Source organism: Phascolarctos cinereus, unplaced genomic scaffold (genome assembly GCF_003287225.1).
Source record: "Phascolarctos cinereus isolate Bilbo 61053 unplaced genomic scaffold, phaCin_HiC Scaffold_726;HRSCAF=1367, whole genome shotgun sequence".
Lineage (NCBI taxonomy): Eukaryota > Metazoa > Chordata > Mammalia > Diprotodontia > Phascolarctidae > Phascolarctos > Phascolarctos cinereus.
Genome location: NW_027556098.1, coordinates 119,479,476 through 119,497,902, shown reverse-complemented (window position 1 = coordinate 119,497,902; position 18,427 = coordinate 119,479,476).

Genomic DNA, 18,427 nt, shown 5'->3' with positions numbered 1-18,427 from the left:
TGGAGAAAGGGTTGCCTTGAATAGCTGCTGTATCGTGGGTGATTTCTGGCCCTGAGTATGAAATAGGACAGGACAGGACTTGCCCTGCCTGGAAAGGCCCTGTGGGATTTCCCTAAAGTCCCTCCCTACATTTTTTGACTAGAAGAGACAAACCCACACTAGTATCCTGAGTGCCTGTTCTGGGTGAGAGCCTGGACTGAAAAATGGCCAGATATTTGTGATAGATGTTTTATTAAGTATTATTTATTATTTTTATTGCTTCTATGCTGAGAGAATAGTATAGCCAAGTATGTTTTAACCATTCCTATGGGGAATTGATTCCACTATAGCCAGGCCACTTGACTAGGGCTGATTGAAATATAGAAGATTGGGGCTGCTAGGTGGCACAGTGGATAGAACTCTGGCCTTGGAGTCAGGAGGACCTGAGTTCAAATCCAGCCTCAGACACTTGACACTTACTAGCTGTGTGACCCTAGGCAAGTCGCTTAATCCCAATTGCCTCACCAAAAAGCAAAAATGTGTGTGTGTGTGTGTGTGTGTGTGTGTGTGTGTGTGTGGAGAGAGAGAGAGAGAGAGAGAGAGAAGGTTTAGGGAAGAGGTAGGGGCTCAAAGTTGGTTCTGACTGGGTAAATCCACAAATCCACCCCCACCCCCCCAGAGAGCAAGTTGACTCATTGACCCAGAAAAAGGCGGAACTGGAGGAAGGAAGGTTGTTCCCTCTCCTAGAACCATGGAGAACCCAGCACTTTTCCAGGACTTCCTCTCAATGGGGCAGGGCTCGTTGGGTGGGGACTTGCCCAACTATGATCCTTCCTGGTGAATAGGACCAGGTTACTAGCTAGTTAAACATATAACTAGCAAGCAGGATCACAAGATCATAGATTGAAGACTAGAAAGGGTCTCAGAGGCCATCAAGTCTTATATCCCATTTTGCAGATGAGGAAATTGAGGCACAGAGAGGTTAAGGGACATGGCCAGGGTCACAGAGCTAGTAAATGTTAGAGGTAAGACTGGAACTCAGGCCCTCTGACTCCTATTGTAATATTCTCGCCATTGTACCACTTTGCCCCTGAGCATCGGTTTCCTGATGTGTGAAATGAATTGATTGGCTGACGTGATCTCTGAGGTCCCTCCAATTCTAGATCCTAGAATCCTGTAGAGCTGATAACAGCTCAGATTTATATAGTACAGAGTGTTTTCATTCATTTGGTCCTCATAACAATATTAGAGGGTGGGGGTATTATCATTCCCATTTCATAGATGAGAAAACTGAGGCTCAGGGAGGTTGTGATACTTAGACCTTAGTGGTTGTTTGACCCTGAACAAGTCACTTCACCTCTGGCCCTCAGTTTCCTCATCTGTAAAATGAAGGTGTTGGATTCTTTGAGCTTTAAGGTCAATTCAGCTCTACATCTATGAACCTATGACTAGCCCAAGGTCACGCAGCTAATAAGTTTATGAGGTAGGATTCGTACCCAGGTTTTCCTGAGTCCAAATCCAGCTCTCTCTCTCCATTATTCTAATGTATGAGCACAAACATTCTTTAAAATAGATCAGGAATATCATCCCAGAACAGAGCACCGAGTCAGGAGTCAGGAAGCCTTGAATTCAGATCCAGCCTCAGATACTTACTAGCTGTGTGACCCTGGGCAAGTCACTTAACCCTGTTTGCCTCAGTTTCCTCATCTGTAAAATGAGCTGGAGAAGGAAATGGCAAACCATCCAGTATCTTTGCCAAGAAAACCCCAGCTGGGGTCACAAAGAGTCAGACACAACTGAACAACAAAAATCATCCCCAATCATGAAGGTTATTTCCCACATGAGCCTGACCAGAGAAGCACCTCCTTGTACTATGGGTAGGGTCTCATAGACAAGAAATCTGAAGTCCTGGGAGTTGGGAGCAAGATCAATCACTGAGCTGCACTGCCCCCTACAGGGGAACCAGAGCAGTCAACACTTTCCTGCTCTTACTTCTAGTCTCGTGATGGAAGGACGGTGATGCTGCAGCAGCAGCTTAGCTACCCGGCAGGAGAGCACTGATTAGGAAGAAGGGGGACTTTATGCTGTCAGAGGCTCACAGGCAGTACATGCCTTATTTATTTAGCCAAACACAACCCTTTCTGGTGAGTACCTGTGTGACCCTGAGCCTTACTTTCCTCATCTGTAAAAAGAAGAAATTAAATCAGGCGGCCTCTGAAATCCTTTCCAGCTCGGGAGCTATGATCCCCTGATCCTAGGTTGAAGTTTTCCACTCCCCTGCAGGAGTTGTGGTACTAGGAAAGTTTTATGCACAACTATTGTTTGTTCAGTTATTTTTCAGTCATGTCTGACTTTTTGTGCCCCCTTTTTGAGGGTTTTGTTGGCAGACATACTAGAGTAGTTTGCCATTTCCTTCTCCAGATCATTTGACAGATGAGGAAACTGAGGCAAACAAGTGAAATGACTTGCCCAGGGTCACGCAGTAAGTGTCTGAGGCCAGATTTGAATGCCACCTAGCTGTTCAGCACAACTGTAGAATCATCAATTATCCAATCAACCAATAAGTATTTATTAAACATCTATTATGTGCCAGGCACTAGGGATACAAGTACAATAATCGAAACAATCACTACTAATTTAAGGGGCTTACATGCTAATTGGAATAAAACGTACATATAAAGTGTATACAGCATAATTATAAAGTTAAATATAAGGTAGTTTGGGAGGGAGGGAGCACACTAGCCACTGAGGGATCAGCATTTTCATACAGAAAATGTTGTTTGAACTGCCTCTTAAAGGAAAAAAAATGACTCTATGACATAGAGTTAAGGAGGGAATGTGTTCCATGAACAGCCAGTACAAATGTACTGAGACAGGAAGGAGATGGAGTATTCCATGTGAAGGAAAGAGAGACAGGAGTTTGGCTGGATCTCAGAGTATGAGTTTCCAGTTAGGCCAAAAGATTAGGTTCAGTCCAGTCAGTAAAAAAGCATTTCTGAAGCAGCTACTTCATCAATCACTGTGTATAAGAAAGACAAAAGAGAGTCCTGGCCCTCAGTTAATGAAGGAGACCATAAGCAAACATACATATGTACATACATACACACACACATATACACATATGTATATATTTATGTGTGTATAGACACATGTGTATATAAACTACACACTATATAGTACTCTGTATAGAATAGTATATATGGTTTATATAATAGTTATACAATCTATATATAGTCTATATATACTATATATACTAGTATATATAGTATATATATATACTATATACTATATATAGTATAAGCAGATAGTTTATATATAACAGATTATATATATAAAAGCAAACTATACATAGGATAGACAGCAAATAATTAACAGAGGGAAGGCACTATAATTAAGAAGGGATGGGAAAGGCTTCCTGTAGAAGGTGGTATTTGGTTGGGACTTGAAGGAACCCAGGGAAGTGACAAGGAAGGGGAGTATTCTAGACGTGGGGAACAGCCAGAGAAAATGCCTGGAGCCAAGAGATGGAGCATCTTATTCATGGAACAGCCAGGAAGCCAGTCACTGATGAAAGAGTACATGGCTGGGAGTAAGCCATAATAAGACTGGAAAGGTAGAAGGGGGCTGGGTTATGAAGGGCTTTGAAAGCCCAGTGGAAGATTTTGTATTTGACCCTGAAGGTGATAGGGAGCCACTGAGGAGGAGGGTGATATGGTCAGACCTATGCTTTAGGAAAATCACTTCTGTGGCCAAATGGAGATGGATTGGATCAGGGAGAGACCTGAGGCAGATTATTGCAATCAGCAGGTGATGAAGGCCTCCACCAGGATGGTGGCAGAGGCGAGGAGGACAGGTTGTGTAGGGTTTTAAAAAGCTACTGGAGAGGACTTTAGATATTATTTAATCCAATCCCCTCATTTTACAATTAAATCTTGACAACACATTTTGAGTAAAAACCTACTATTGCTCCCACCACATCTGGGTTCTGGTCCCAGCCTTGCTGTTAAATTGCTATGTGACCTTGGAAAAATTATGTTGCTTCTTGAGACTTTAGTTTCCTCATCTTTGAAATGAGAAGGTTGGGCTCCATGGTATTCATCTTTCCTTCTGGCTCTTTCTCTTATTCAATATATTAAGTGATCCCCCAGTGGGCAAGGCCCTGTGCCAAATGCCAGGGATATAGGGATCAAAATTACAGTCTTTGCCCTCAAGGAGCTTATAGTCTACTGGGAGATGGGGTTGAAGATAGATATGCAGATAAGTACAATACAAAGTAGTTAAGTGATGGGAAGAAAGGGAGGAATCCAGACAGAATGCTGAAAGAATATTGTAGGCGGATATCCAAGCATGTCCTAATGCCGAGCCACCGTTGACCTCTTGGCCATAACTACTGGTCCTCCTTGGGAAGCGTCCAGAGGGAGGCAGATCATGCGAGAATGTTACAGTGTCTTCTTGGCTTCCTTCACTGTGCCAGCGAGGGACAGGCCAGGGAAGCCAGTGTCAAGAAGCTGCTGGGCCTGTATTTGACAGCAAAAGAAAGTTCGGAACATTGTTATTATCTGCCTTATACTTTGTGTCCAGAGCAAGAAGGTACTGGGATCGAGAGCTGAATTGATTCGTAACTTGGACCATGAGGGATGAAGGTCTAAGAGAGACAATTTATCTGTGAAAAGGAACTAGTCCCATTAACCATGTCTAGCATACTATATGGTCTCTCCACTTTTAACTACTGCAATACGTACTGACAACTCTCTCTCTTCCCCAGATTTTGAAAGGAGTGGATATAAGGAGGAGAAAATGGAATTGCTTCTGAAAAGCTGTAGTATCATGTGGATCACAAAGGTTTAGAGTCCACCCTCCACGAATTGGACTGCAAGAAGTTGCCTTTTAAGCAAATTAAGGGCTATAATCAGAACAAACTGAAGTTCCTTAAGTTAGGAACTAATTAGTTTGTGTTTATATGCTCAGAGATTAACAGTGCCTGGCATATGGTAAGTAATTAATAAATGCCCTGTGTGTGTGTGTGTCTATCTCTCTATATCTCTATGTCTGTCTCTCCTCTCTGTCTCTTTCTTTTTGTCTCTCTGTGTCTCTGTCTCTCTCCCTTTGCCTCCCTTTTCTTTCTAAAAGACAGTTGTCTTCATAGTGGGTATGGTAGAGAGAAGGTCAGTAAGGTCAAGGTTCTTGGGTCCATCACCATTTTGGCTTCTATCCTTGCTCAGGCTTCAGCTCTCTCCTTTTGGGAAATGGAAGAAAAGTTGAATTTGTTGAATTGAATTTTGCTCCCTAACATGTGTGGCTGAATAGTCTTTATAGTAAAAGCTTGTCCATAAAAAGCTGTCAGGGAGAGGGAAGGGAGACCCCTGCTTTGTTAACTCTACCTAAATCCTCTTTTAGAACTTTATTTTTTTTCCTTTTAAATAGTATTTAATTTTTTCCAGTTCCATGTAAAGACAATTTTAATATTCTTTTTTAAAATAAAATTATTTTGAGTTCCAAATTTTCTCCTTCCTTCCCTCCCCTCCCTCCTCCCCAAGACAGTAAGCAATTTAATATACATTATATACGTGCAATCATGTAAAACATTTCGATGTTAGTCACGTTGTGAAAGAAGAAATAGAACAAAAGGAAAAAACTACCAAAAAAAGTGAAAATGGTAGGCTTCGGTCTGCATTCAGACTCCATCAGTTCTTTCTCTGGATGTCAATAACATATTTCACAAGTCTTTGGAATTGTCTTGGATTATTGTGTTGCTGAGAACTAAGTCAGTCATAGTTGATCATCACACAATGTTGCTGTTACTGTGTACAATGTTCTCCTGGTTCTGCTCTCTTCCTTTGTATCAATTCATGTAAGTCTTTCCCTGTTTTTTCTGAAGTCCCCCTGCTTGTCATTTCTTATAGCACAATAGTATTCCATCACAATCACATACAACTTGTTCAGCCATTCCCCAATTGATGAGCATTCCCTCAATTTCTAATTCCTTGCCACCACAAAAAAGAGGTGTTATAAATATTTTTGCACATGTAGGCCCTTTTCCCTTCTTTGTGACTTCTTTGGTATATAGACCTAGTAGTGGTATTGCTGGATCAAAGAGTATGCAATTTTATAGCCCCTCGGGCATATTTCCAAATTGCTCTCCAAAAAGGTTGAATCAATTCACAGATCCACTAACAATGCATTAGTGTCCCAATTTTCTTGGAGGGAACTTTAATTGAATTTACCATAGTCTGAATCCAGGCCTGGTTTCTTGAGGTCGTGCTAGCAAGGGGCCACATCCTCACTACCACCTGTGCTATAAGTTTGGTTGCCCGGGAAGCTGCAAGAAAAAGGTGGAAAGAGGGGCAGCTAGGTGGCGCAGAGGATAGAGCACCGGCCCTGAAGTCAGGAGTACCTGATTTCAAATCCGGCCTCAGACCAAACACTTGACACTTACTAGCTGTGTGACCCTGGGCAAGTCACTTAACCCCAATTGCCTAAAAAAAAAAAAAGGTGGAACGACTCCTTACCCTAAATCTCTGCCATTCACCCAGAATTTAACACCCCCAAATACTCATATTCTCTGAGTTTCTCCGCATAGTCCCCTTACCAGCCCCCAGACACCTGATCACAACTGGGTCTGGATTTGTCAACACAGTATTAGGAGTGGGGTGCAGGTAGACAGAGCTCCATCTGTGATTTTTAGAACTTCCCTTTCTGATATTATTGGGTTTGGCAAAGTAGCCATGGAAGGAACTAAGGAATGCTGAGAGAAAGCAACAGGGTCTGGGGGATACCTTAGAAGTGATAGGCTAAGAGGGTGGCAAATGGACCTCCCCCTTTTTTTGAAGGATCCCATGGGATATTAACAAAGACTATGGGGTCTTTGGTCACCAAGCCATAGGCTGTTTACCAGGCCTGCAAGTGTCAACATAATCATGGCAGCAGTCAGGCACGAGGTGGCAGAACTCATCACAATAGCAGCCTCCCCGTTTGCAATCACTGATTACTCCCAAACAGCAGAGGAGAGGGTACTGGGAGCAGCTTCCTAGAGAGGGAAAAAGAGAATCTCAGTGGGCAAGCAGAGAACAAAAATTCAAAAGTATTAATGCAAGACACCCTGCTAGGTCCAGGGCAGACAAAGACAGAAATCAAATGATCCTTGCCCCCAAGGAGTTTACATTACACTGGGAAAAATTAGTGTGAATTTCTATTCATCAAACCATCTTCCTCTGCCTCTACCACTGTTCACCCTCTTCAAGCTTCTCAACACAAGCATCCTTTCAATTCCCAGCCCCACAGCATGGAATGCTTTTGTTTGTTTTTTGTTTTGTTTTGTTTTTAGGCAATTGGGGTTAAGTGACTTGCCCAGGGTCACACAGCTAGTAAGTGTCAAGTGTTTGGTCTGAGGCCAGATTTGAACTCAGGTCCTCCTGATTTCAAGGCCAGTGCTCTATCCACTGCACCACCTAGCTGCCCCTGGAATGCTTTTCCTTTATTACTTTACAAATGTGGAAACTGAGGCACTGAGCAGAGGAGGGATGTGACTCTCGGACTTAAGCTGTAGCAGACTTGGAAGTGAGACCCAAGTGCCCTGACCCCAGTCCTAAGGTGCGTTCTCCCTCTTTTCCAATGCCTTTCCCATTGCCCTCTACTAGCACCTGTCTGGAAGTTTATTTAGAAGAAACACAAAGCTTCCCTCCCTAAGTTGACAGGATCAACAAGGATAGAATTTCAAAGAGAAGATTTTCTATAGAAAAGGGTGTGATGAAGACACAGGTATGGGTGAAAACTATGTTTTGGGTACTTTGTTATGAAAACAGGGGCGAGCCTGAGTTAGGCAAGGAGAAACAGGGACCTGATGAGGCCTGAACAGTTTTCTGCCCTCCTTTGCACACTCTTCAGAGTCTTCTGCAGCAACATTCCAGTAGACAGAGTTCGGATTATGGATTTAGAGTTGGAAGGAACCGAGTCCAACTTATTCATTTTACAAATGAAGAAAGTGAGGCTTAGAAAGGTTAAGTGATTTACCCAGAATCACACAGCTAGTAAGAGTCTGATGCAGGAGATGAATCCAGGTCTTCTCACTTCAAGTCTCTTATACCATGACCTGGGTTTGAATCCTACTTCAGACACTAGTCTAAGCTTCTCTAAGCCTCAGTTTCCTCATCAGCAAAACAGGGGTAATACCTACCTATCTACCTGGCAGGGTTATTGTGAGGATGAAATGAGGTAATGCCTAGAAAGGGCTTTGCAAATCTCAAAAAAGGTATATAAAAATAAGCTATTATTCTGATTTCAGCTTTGTTCTCTTATCCTTCGGTCTCTTGTTCCAGCACCAAGTTCCCCCACAAGGAATCACACAGTACTTAGTGGCTTTATACCTGTTAGCATCAGAACTGCTATTGATAAGCTGTATGATATTGGGCAAGTCACCTTTCAGGGCCCCAATTCCCTCATCTATAAAATGAGTCAGATTAGACTAGAAGACCCCTAGCCCTTCCTGTTCCAGATCACACATGTGTACAGACAACCCTGAGTTCATGGAACATGCACGACCACACTTAAACATCTGTGTCTATGCGCTACAGTCATCCCCAATCCATTCCCCTCAATGATGTCCCTAAAGACATTGTTAGATCATGAGCTCCTTGAGGGCAGGAGTTGTCTCATCCCCATCCCTTAGCATGGTGCTTGGCATATAGTAGGCACTTAATAAATGTCTACTGATTGATAAACTGAAATAAAGCTCTAAGGGGAAAGGGCTCTTATCCCAAGGTCACCAAGATCTCAGTAACACGGCTAGAAATCACTCACTGGGGATAGAGCACTGGTCCTGGAGTCAGGAGGATGTGAGTTCAAATCTGGCCTCAGACACATAATACTTCCTAGCTGTGTGACTCTGGGCAAGTCACTTAACTCCAATTACGAAAGAAAGAAAGGAAGGAAGGAAGGAAGGAAGGAAGAAAGAAAGAAAGAAAGAAAGAAAGAAAGAAAGAAAGAAAGAAAGAAAGAAAGAAAGAAAGAAAGAAAGAGAGAGAGAAAGAGAGAGAGAGAGAGAGAGAGAGAGAGAGAGAGAGAGAGAGGGAGGGAGGGAGGGAGGAGGGAGGGAGGAAGAAAGAAAGAAAGAAAGAAAGAAAGAAAGAAAGAAAGAAAGAAAAAGAAAGAAAGAAAGAAAGAAAGAAAGAAAGAAAGAAAGAAAGAAAGAAAGAAAGAAAGAAAGAAAGAAAGAAAGAAAGAAAGAAAACTCACTGGGCATTTGGACTGGCTCCTATTTTACATCTGTTCCTCCATGCCTTACATTCTCTAGAATGCCATACCTCTACCAGTGGTAAAGAGAGGCAGAGTCTCTGTGGATCTAACTTTGGGCTGACCTCTTACAACACTGGCCTGTTGCTTCAGATTGAGCTATAGAACCTAATTCCTTGACCAATTTCCTTGAGTTCATGCTTTTATCCTTACATAAAAGGCTTTCCAGAAACAGGACCCAATCTATTTCCACAGTTTCACTCACTAAGAAAAAAGCATCACCTTGTTGATTGCTACACAGGTCAGCCTGATGTAGAAGAGAGGACAGTGGGCATTCCATTGAAACACAAAGACCCTAAAATGGATTGGTCTTGATTTAATCAATGGCAAACCTTGAGACATCAAGCAGGCTGGTGTTTTGGAATCTACCTCATTTAAAGTTAAGAGTTTGAAATCTGCGACAGAAGCAGCCATTACCGTTCCTCAATATGATGACCTTATTAAATGACATCCAGAAAGTAAAGATGATAGAAGAAGAGTTGGTTATGAACACGTAGCTCACACTGGAACTATTTGAACCCAAAGATATCAGTTCCAATCCTGGCTCTGACATTTACTAGTTGTGACCTTTCTGAGCCTCAGTTTCTTATTCGGTAAAATGGACACCAAAAAATGTTTTCACTACTTACACAAAGTTGCTAAAAGGAAAGCACTTTTAAACCACTATATAAACATAAGCTATTACTATTATGTTTTAGAAATGAAGGAGGAGTACGCATCAGTCCCCAGGCACTCATTCTGTCTAGGTTTGGGGTAATCATGCCACGAAGAGGCTTCAGTCACGCACAGGGTGAGTGACAGAGCCAGGGTAGGAATGTTGGCTGCCCAGTCAGATCACAGGATCCTGGCATTTTAGGGCTAGAGAGACCCACTCACTTTACAGAGTAGGGAACTGAGTCTTAGAGAGGTTAAATTTCTTGCCCAATCCAACAAACTTTTTTTTATCTAAGACCACACATTGATTCCTGGTTTGATGTCCCCAGATCTTCTCACCTGTCTCCTGGAGCAAGGTCACAGGGCACAGAAACAGCAGAAATAGTAAGGTGAGGTACATGGCTGCAGGGATGGGACTGGCAGCAGATGTGCCCTGCTGGGCTAGGGCCAAAGCTTTAATATTCACTCAGGTTGGGGAGGGGAGGGGCTGCCGGTTAAGCTCACCTGGCAAAAATACCATTGCTGAAGGGTAACTGACACCTGGACTGTCAGAAGCAACACAGTTCCTAGAAGGGTGTGGTTCCAAGGAACACAGAACAGCTATTCTACAAATTTATAGTGAGGAAACTCAGCTGGCCCATTGATGCTGTGTCTCTCTCTCTCTCTGTCTCTCTCTGTCTCTGTCTCTGTCTCTCTGTCTCTCTCTGTCTGTCTCTGTCTCTGTCTCTCTCTGTCTCTCTCTCTCTCCCTCTCTGTCTCTCTCTCTCTCTCTCTCTCTCTCTCTCTCTGTCTCCCCTCCCTTCTCCCCTCCCTCTTCTCTCCTCTGTCTTGGGGAGAGGAGAGAGGAAGAAGGGAAGGGGAAAAATTTGGAACTCAAAATCTTATAAAAGTGAATTTTGAAAACTATCTTTACATGTAATTGGAAAAAATGAAATGCTATTAAGTGGGGGAAAAAAGTAAAATAAATGCAAGATGCATACAAAAAAAAATATCCTTTACTCATGATAAAAAAAAAATCTATCCACCTCCAGAGAAAAAAGTGATAGAGTTTGAATGCACATCAAAGCATACTTTTTTTTCACTTTTTGTATTTTTCCCTTGGGTTTTTTTTTTGTCTGCGTCTTTCACAACATGACTAACATGGTAATATGTTTTGCATGATTGAACATGTATAACCTATATCAAATTGCTTACTGAAGGGGGAGATGAGGGAGAGAGGGAGAGAGAAAAAATTTGGAACTCAAGAAACTTTTTAAATGAATGTTTAACTAGCTGTGTGACCCTGGGCAAGTCACTTAACCCCATTGCCTAGCCCCTCCCCCCAAAAAAATTAATGTTTAAAATTCCTTTTACATATTACTGGGGGAAAATAAAATATTTTTTTAAAAATAAAAATTAAAAAATTTGCGGCATTAAAAAATATCCTTTAATAACTTCATTTGGATATGAAAGTTTTATGTATGGGCCCTCTCTCCTTTACCCTTTTCCAGTGTATTTGCTGATCTGCCACAGAATTACTCATTTGGAGGGGAATTTGCTCCTAAATGCAGGTATAAAAATGGTTTGGAAAACCTGACTAATTCTTGTTTCATTTTAAGGAAAAAAATTTATATGAACTCAGAAAATATCAGGTGATAGGAAATACATGGTGAAGGAGAGTGAAGTAACCCAAGGTTGTGAACCTAGATAAATGGAAGGATGGTAGCGCCTTCAACAGAAACCAGAAAGTCTGAAGGACAGATGAGCTTTGGAGGAAATAGAATAAGTTTCTTTTTGGACATTTCAAGGTTGAGATGCCAATGAGACATCCAAGTGAAGATGTTCAGTAAGTAATTGGTAACACAGAATTGGAATTCAGGAGACAGATTAGGGTTGGCCATATAGATTTGAGAGTCATCTGCATGGAGATAATTGAAACCATGGAAGTTCTGAGAGAGAGGAGAAGAGAGCCAAGTACAGAGCTTTGGGACATATCCACATTTAGCAAAAGGGAACAGAAAAGATGAGGTATTAGAAAATGAGTAGGCAGGCAAGTTTGAAGAGAACCAAGGCAGAGAAGTATTATAGAAGTCAAGACAGGGGAGAATGTCCAATAGCAGAGGGTGGTTGATAATGTCACAAGCCCTAGAGTGTTCAGGTAGAATGAAGAATGAAGAGTGTTCAGGTAGAATGAAGAGTAAGGAAATGTCATTGTATTTAGCAGTTAAGAGAGAGTTGGTAACTCTGGAGAGAACAGTTTCAGTGGAGTAGTGGAGTGGGAGGTAAGATTTCCAGAGATTGGGATGTGAGTGGCCCCCAAGGCAAGAAGAGGGCAGAGGAAGCAGTCCAGGAAGCTCCTCCCCCACCCCACCCCAAAACTCCTCCAAACAGATCTAGAAAATGCACCAGACAGAGTCCTGATGGGGAAATCCAAGAAAAGGTCACAGTGAGTCATTTTTCCAGCCCAAGTCAGAATAGGGAGACAGACAGAGAGGCCGGAGGACACTAGGGATAAGATGTGGCCAGAAGCTCAGGGCCACTTGGAGTGACCCAAGCACAAGGTGGTCGGATTGGGTGCCAATTGGCAGCTTTATCATCACTACTCAGTTCCAGGTCACAGATTCAAGATGGTCTGAGGAAGTGGTGTTCTGGTATAGGGAGCAGCCTGGGTCCTTGGCTGCGTACTGAGCAAGCAGCAAATTCAGAAACAACCAGAACCAGGATGGCTTCCAGGAGCAGAGAAGTGTCTCAGTTCTAGCCCAACCTGAAGCCTACAGACAAATAACCAGAGCAGGAATCGAAGAGCAAGAGGAGCTGATAGGTCTGTCTCTCTGAACTAGCAGAGCTTCCCAGCCGGCTCACAGTGGCTGAGGCCAGGAGCAATCTACTATTGTCCCAACCCAAACCCAGGCCAGGGACTTGCAGAGCTCAGACCTGGATGGGAAGCCATCAGACTTTGCCCTGGATCAAACCACCTTGGGAACACTGAGAGCTGAAGATCCCTAGCCTGAGCTGTCCCTAACATATGAGACTAATACACCACTCAATACTCCAAGAAAGTCCAAACCTTCCCTCCAGAAGTGCTCAGAGCTTGATCATAACATTAAGCCCAAAGTCAGGAAGTAGTCTGGAAGATTGAGCAAAGAAACAAAAACTTTCACTACAAAAAGCTGTTATGGTGACAGGAAGCTCAAGACACAGATCCAGAAGAAGAGAATCACTCTAAAATATCACAAGCAAAGCATCAAAACAAAACATAGGTTGCACATAAACTCAAATAGAATTTGTAGAAGAGATGAAGCAAAAGTTTTAAAAAATTAGGTAAAAATGTTTTGGTTTTTTTTATAAATAAAATGAGCACTAAAGGAAAAAGACAGAAAAAAGTGAGGTATAGAAGAAAGACTTGAAAAGGGAATATGCAGCTTGGCACAAGAGAAAGAAGCCTTGCTTAGGTGATGAACTCCCTGAAAACTACAATGGACCAAATAGAAGCCAATTATTCCATGGGACAACAAGAAATATTAAAAACAAAGTCAAAAGATGGAAAAAAATAGAAGAAGCTGCAAGGTATCTCATAGCAAAAAGAAGTGACATGAAAAACAGATTGAGGAGAAAAAATTAAGAATCATTGTACTACTTGAATACCATGACCAAAAAAAGACCCTAGACATCATATTCCAAGAAATCTTAAAAGAAAACTACCCAGATCACTTGGAACCAGAGGACAAATTAGGGGAAAGAATCTATCCTTCATCTTCTGAAATAAATTTCTAAGTGAAAACTCCCAAAAATATTATAGCCAAAATTCAGAGTTTCTAGGTCAAAGGAAAAATACTTCAAGCAGTCAGAAAAAGAATTCAAGTACTGAGGAACCTCAGTTAAGATTACACACGATTTAGCAGCCACACTATGAAGAAGTGGTAAGCTTGGAATACAATATTCCAAAAGGCAAGGGAAATAGGCTTAGAGCAAAGAATAACTTACTTGGCAAAACTGAATGTAATCCTAAAGGGGAAAATGGATCTTTAATGAAATAGAAGACTTCCAAGCATTCCTGATAAAAAAAAAAGCTGCATAGGAACTTAGAAATTTAAATATAGGGGTTAATAGTAAATAAATATTTAGTAAGTATCTACTATGTGCCAGGCCCTGTGCTAAGCACTGGGGATAAAAATACAAAAAAAAAACCAGTCCCTGCCCTCAAGGAGCTTATAATCTAATGGGGGGAAGACAACATACAAAAAGAACTGAAAAACATATGAGGGTGAGTAGGGAAGCAGGGGTTGGTATCCAACAAGAGGGGAGGGTAGAAAAGTCATAGAAGTCCCAAAGTAGTGCAGACATGTGAGAAAAGGAGATATTCTGATCTGAGCTCCTTCCTTAAATGGAATATTTGGAGTTCATGGTTCCATAATGATGAAGTGAAGTTCCAAGACAAGTAGAAGTTAACAGAAATAAATATTTTTAAAACCCTGAAAAAGTCATAAAGGACTAAACAAGGATAAATTACTTACATTCAAATTTGAGGAGATGATACATACATCCTCTCTGAACCTTATCATCAAGAGTCATAGAGTGAGCCCAATTAGACAAGATCTGGGAATGATTCTCTTGTGTCTCGATGATCTTAAGATAAAAATGGAACGAGAGGGGAAGAGGAATGCACTGGGGGTGGAGGTAGGGAGGAAAAGGGAAAGGTAGCATAAAGAAAATTATTTCACATAATAAGGATGTTTGAGTAGGCATCTATACAAACAAGGATGAGGGAGTAGATGGGAATGGTTGACACTTGACACTTAATCTCATCTGAACTGGTCAAAGGAGGGAAGAATACACACACACACACACACACACACACACACACAGAGTTGGGTACAGAAATACATTTCCCTAAATGGGGAAATAGGAAGGAAAGGGAAGGAGGGAGAAAAGTAGAGAGAAGGTAGGTTAAGAGAGGGATTGGTCCTAAGCATGTACAAAAATATTTATAACTCATTTGAGGTGGCAAAGAATGAGAATCTGCAAGGGTATCCTCAATTGAGGAATTGCAGAATAAGTTATGGTAAATGAATATGATGGAATACATATTGTCCTGTAAGAAATGATGAAGGTGGTTTCAGAGAAACCTGGAAAAAATTGAATGAACTGATACATATAGGGGTGGGGTAGAACCAGGAAAACAATTTATACAATGACAATAACACGTTAAAGACAAACAAGTTTGAAGGAATTAGGGATTCTGATCAATGTAATGACCAACCATAATTCTACAAGGCTAATGATAAAACACGCTGAGGCAATAAACAGTGCCCGCCCTCAAGGAGCTTACAATCTAATGGGAGAGACAACATGTAAAGAAATATATACAGAACAAGCTATATACAGGATAAATAGGAAATAACTGAGGGAAGGGATGAGAGTTAAGAGGTTGGGAAAGGCTTTCTGTAAAAGATTAGTTTGAACTTACAGGAAGCCAGGGAAGTCAGTAGGCATCGTAGAGGAGGGAGTAAATTCCAGACATGGGGGACAACCAGAGAAAATGCCTAGAGCCAAGAGATGGAGTGTCTTGTGCCTGGAACAGCCAGTGTCACTGGACGGAAGAGGATATGGCTAGGAATATGGTATAAGAAGACTGGAAAGATAGAAGGGGTCTAAATTATGAAGGGCTTTGGTTGATAACATTCCCTTTTGGTTCCTAGCTATCTGAACAGCACTGGTTCCATTAATCTTAGCAAGTCACTGCTTCTACCACAGACTAGAGAAGATATTAGATAGACCCAGCTCTAGGTCTCACTCACTGGGTTGGAAGAGGGGAAGAGAAGAGATAGGAGCTGGGGCAAGGACTGTTGCAAACGGGCAGGGCCATTAGAATCCTAATAACTTTCAGAGGTGATATTTACAGTGGCCATATTTGGTGTCTGGTCACAGAGACCATATCATGTCTGAGGCTAGTATGAGTCTATCTGGTTGAATTTCCAGAGGTCTGGAAATCAAGTCTGCTCTCTTCAATTTGGATACCAGAGAAGTAGTTTGATACCACAAAAGAGAAAAAGATAAGTTTTGAGAAAGCTCCCTCTAGGTCCTCAAGTGCAGTCCTTTGACTGAATCCAAACTTCACAGAACAAATCCTCTTATAATAGAAGGAACTGTTCTGTAAAACTTGGACTCAGTCAAGAGACCACATCCAAAGACCCAGAAGGTCACATGTGGCATTGAGGCTGCAGATTCCCCACCCCTGGATTAAAAGCCTTAGAGTCTAAGGCTATAAATTAAAGACCTACTATGGTGAAAGGCGTTTCCACACAGGGAACTCCTTACAGTGATGATATCACCCTCTCTCCTCCCCCCTTTCACCTTCTCCATTATGTGTAGATGTTCTTTGAGTGGCAACTTGGAGTAGCACAGAGTGAGCTGGCCTTAGAGCCAGGGAGGTCTGAGTTCAAATCTTGTCTCTGATACATACTAATTATGTGACCCCTATGTGAGCAAGTGTCTTAACCCCTCAATGCTCCTGCCAACTCCCTTAAGACCTGCATTAGTAGAGGGAGTTCACCATGTGGATGCCATCACAGCTTTTTGAGTACTGGGTCTGGAATCAGGAAGACCTGAGTTCAAAAAGCCTCACATGCTTCCTAAATGTGTGATCCTGAGTAAGTCACTTCACCTCAGTTTCCTCATCCACAAAATGGGGATAATAACAGCAAATACCTCCCAGGGTTGTTGTGAGGATCAAATGGGACAATAATTGCAAATCACTTAGCATAGTGACTGGCACATAGTAAGCGCTTTATAAATGTTATTATTATCCTCATAGTTTATTATATTTATACATGTACACAAATAAAAATAAAATAAGATTAAAATAAAACAATAAAACAGACACAATAAAGAAATATTAAAAATTTAATAATAAGATAGAAATGAAAGGGAAATAAAATAAATAACATGTTTAAAAATAAAAATAAATTTAAAAAATAATTATTTGCCCATAATCATTTAAGTTTTAAGTGTCTGAGAGGAAATTCAAACCCAAGTTTCTTGACCACTAGGTCAGTGTTCCAAATTCTAGCATGAGCAGTTTCCTCCAACTTGCATATCTATACACACACATGTAGTCCTCCATGGTTATAGAACGAGTAATTGATAAATTGCCATCGATGCCGGTATCTTCAACACCCAAATGGATCCGATGATCTCATCCGATGGGGAATTTCACCCTCTCCTCTCCCTCTCCCCCACAACAACGTAAAATATGCTTTATTTTTTGGTTTAACTTGACCTGGGATTGTATTGTGTAAGGAGCTTTGGGTGCGGTACTCCCTCTACTGATGCTTTTGGGCAACTGAAGCCTGTGGACACACCCACTCTGCAAATGAGAGAGTCGCCTAGGCCCACTGAGATTTTAAAGGAACTGACTTGCAGAGGGTCACACAGCTTTATAGTTCTAGATGAGGAGTGCTGCGGAGGCCAGGAAGAGGAAGGGAGACTAGAACCCAGGTCTTCTGGACTTCAAGGTCATCTCTCTATCCACTATTCACATGCTACTTTTCTTGCTTGTTTATTTAGTTTATAGTCTATGGTGGACACAGGGCTGGATCTGGGAGTCAGGAAGACCTGAGTTTGAATAGCTGAACCCTACCTCATACATTTTCTGGCTGTGTGACCTTCAGCAAGACACTTTACCTCTTTCTGACTCAGTTTCCTCATCTGTAAAATGGAGATAATAAAAGCACCTACCATACAGTCAGGCAGCTAGCATTTATCAAGAGCCCACTATATGCAGCTATTTAGGCAGCTAGATGGCATAGCAGATAGAGCACAGGCAGGGCGTCTGGAAGACAAATCCAGCCTCAGACACTTATTAGCTGTATGACCCTGGGCAAGTCAGTTAACCCAGTTTGCCTCAGTTTCCTCATCTGTAAAATGAGCTGGAAAAGGAAATGATAAACCACTCCAGCATCTTTGCCAAGAAAACCCCACATGGGGTCAGCGCGAGTCGGACACGACTGAAACAACACCTGCTCTGTGCCGAGCACTGCGCTAAGCGCTTCGGGATACAAAGACAAAACCCAATCCCTGTTCTTAAGAAGCTCAGTCTTATGATGGAGACAAAAAGCAACTAAGGATAAATTGGGAGAGAAAACATGCAAACAAGATGTAAATAAATTAGATATAACCTTTGGGGGAAGACACCAAGATTAATTAAGCAGGACTGGGAGAGCGTTCTTGCAGAAGACTGGACTGCAGTGACAATCAAACCAGATCATCTGATCTAGAAGATAACCATTTAAAGCGCTTTGCAAACTTTAAAGCATTCTATATGTTGACTATTATTATCATTAATGCAAAGTTGGTGAAATGCAACATTTTAAAAAAGAACAATAATAAAAGAGGGTGAGTTTCGCCCCCGAGCGTGCACCTACTCCCGAAACGAGTCGGGGTCCCAGCTGGAGAGGCAACCCAAGACCCAACCTCTCCAACAGAGCTGCGCACGCAGCCAGGCCCTGCCCCCCCACCAGCGGGATCA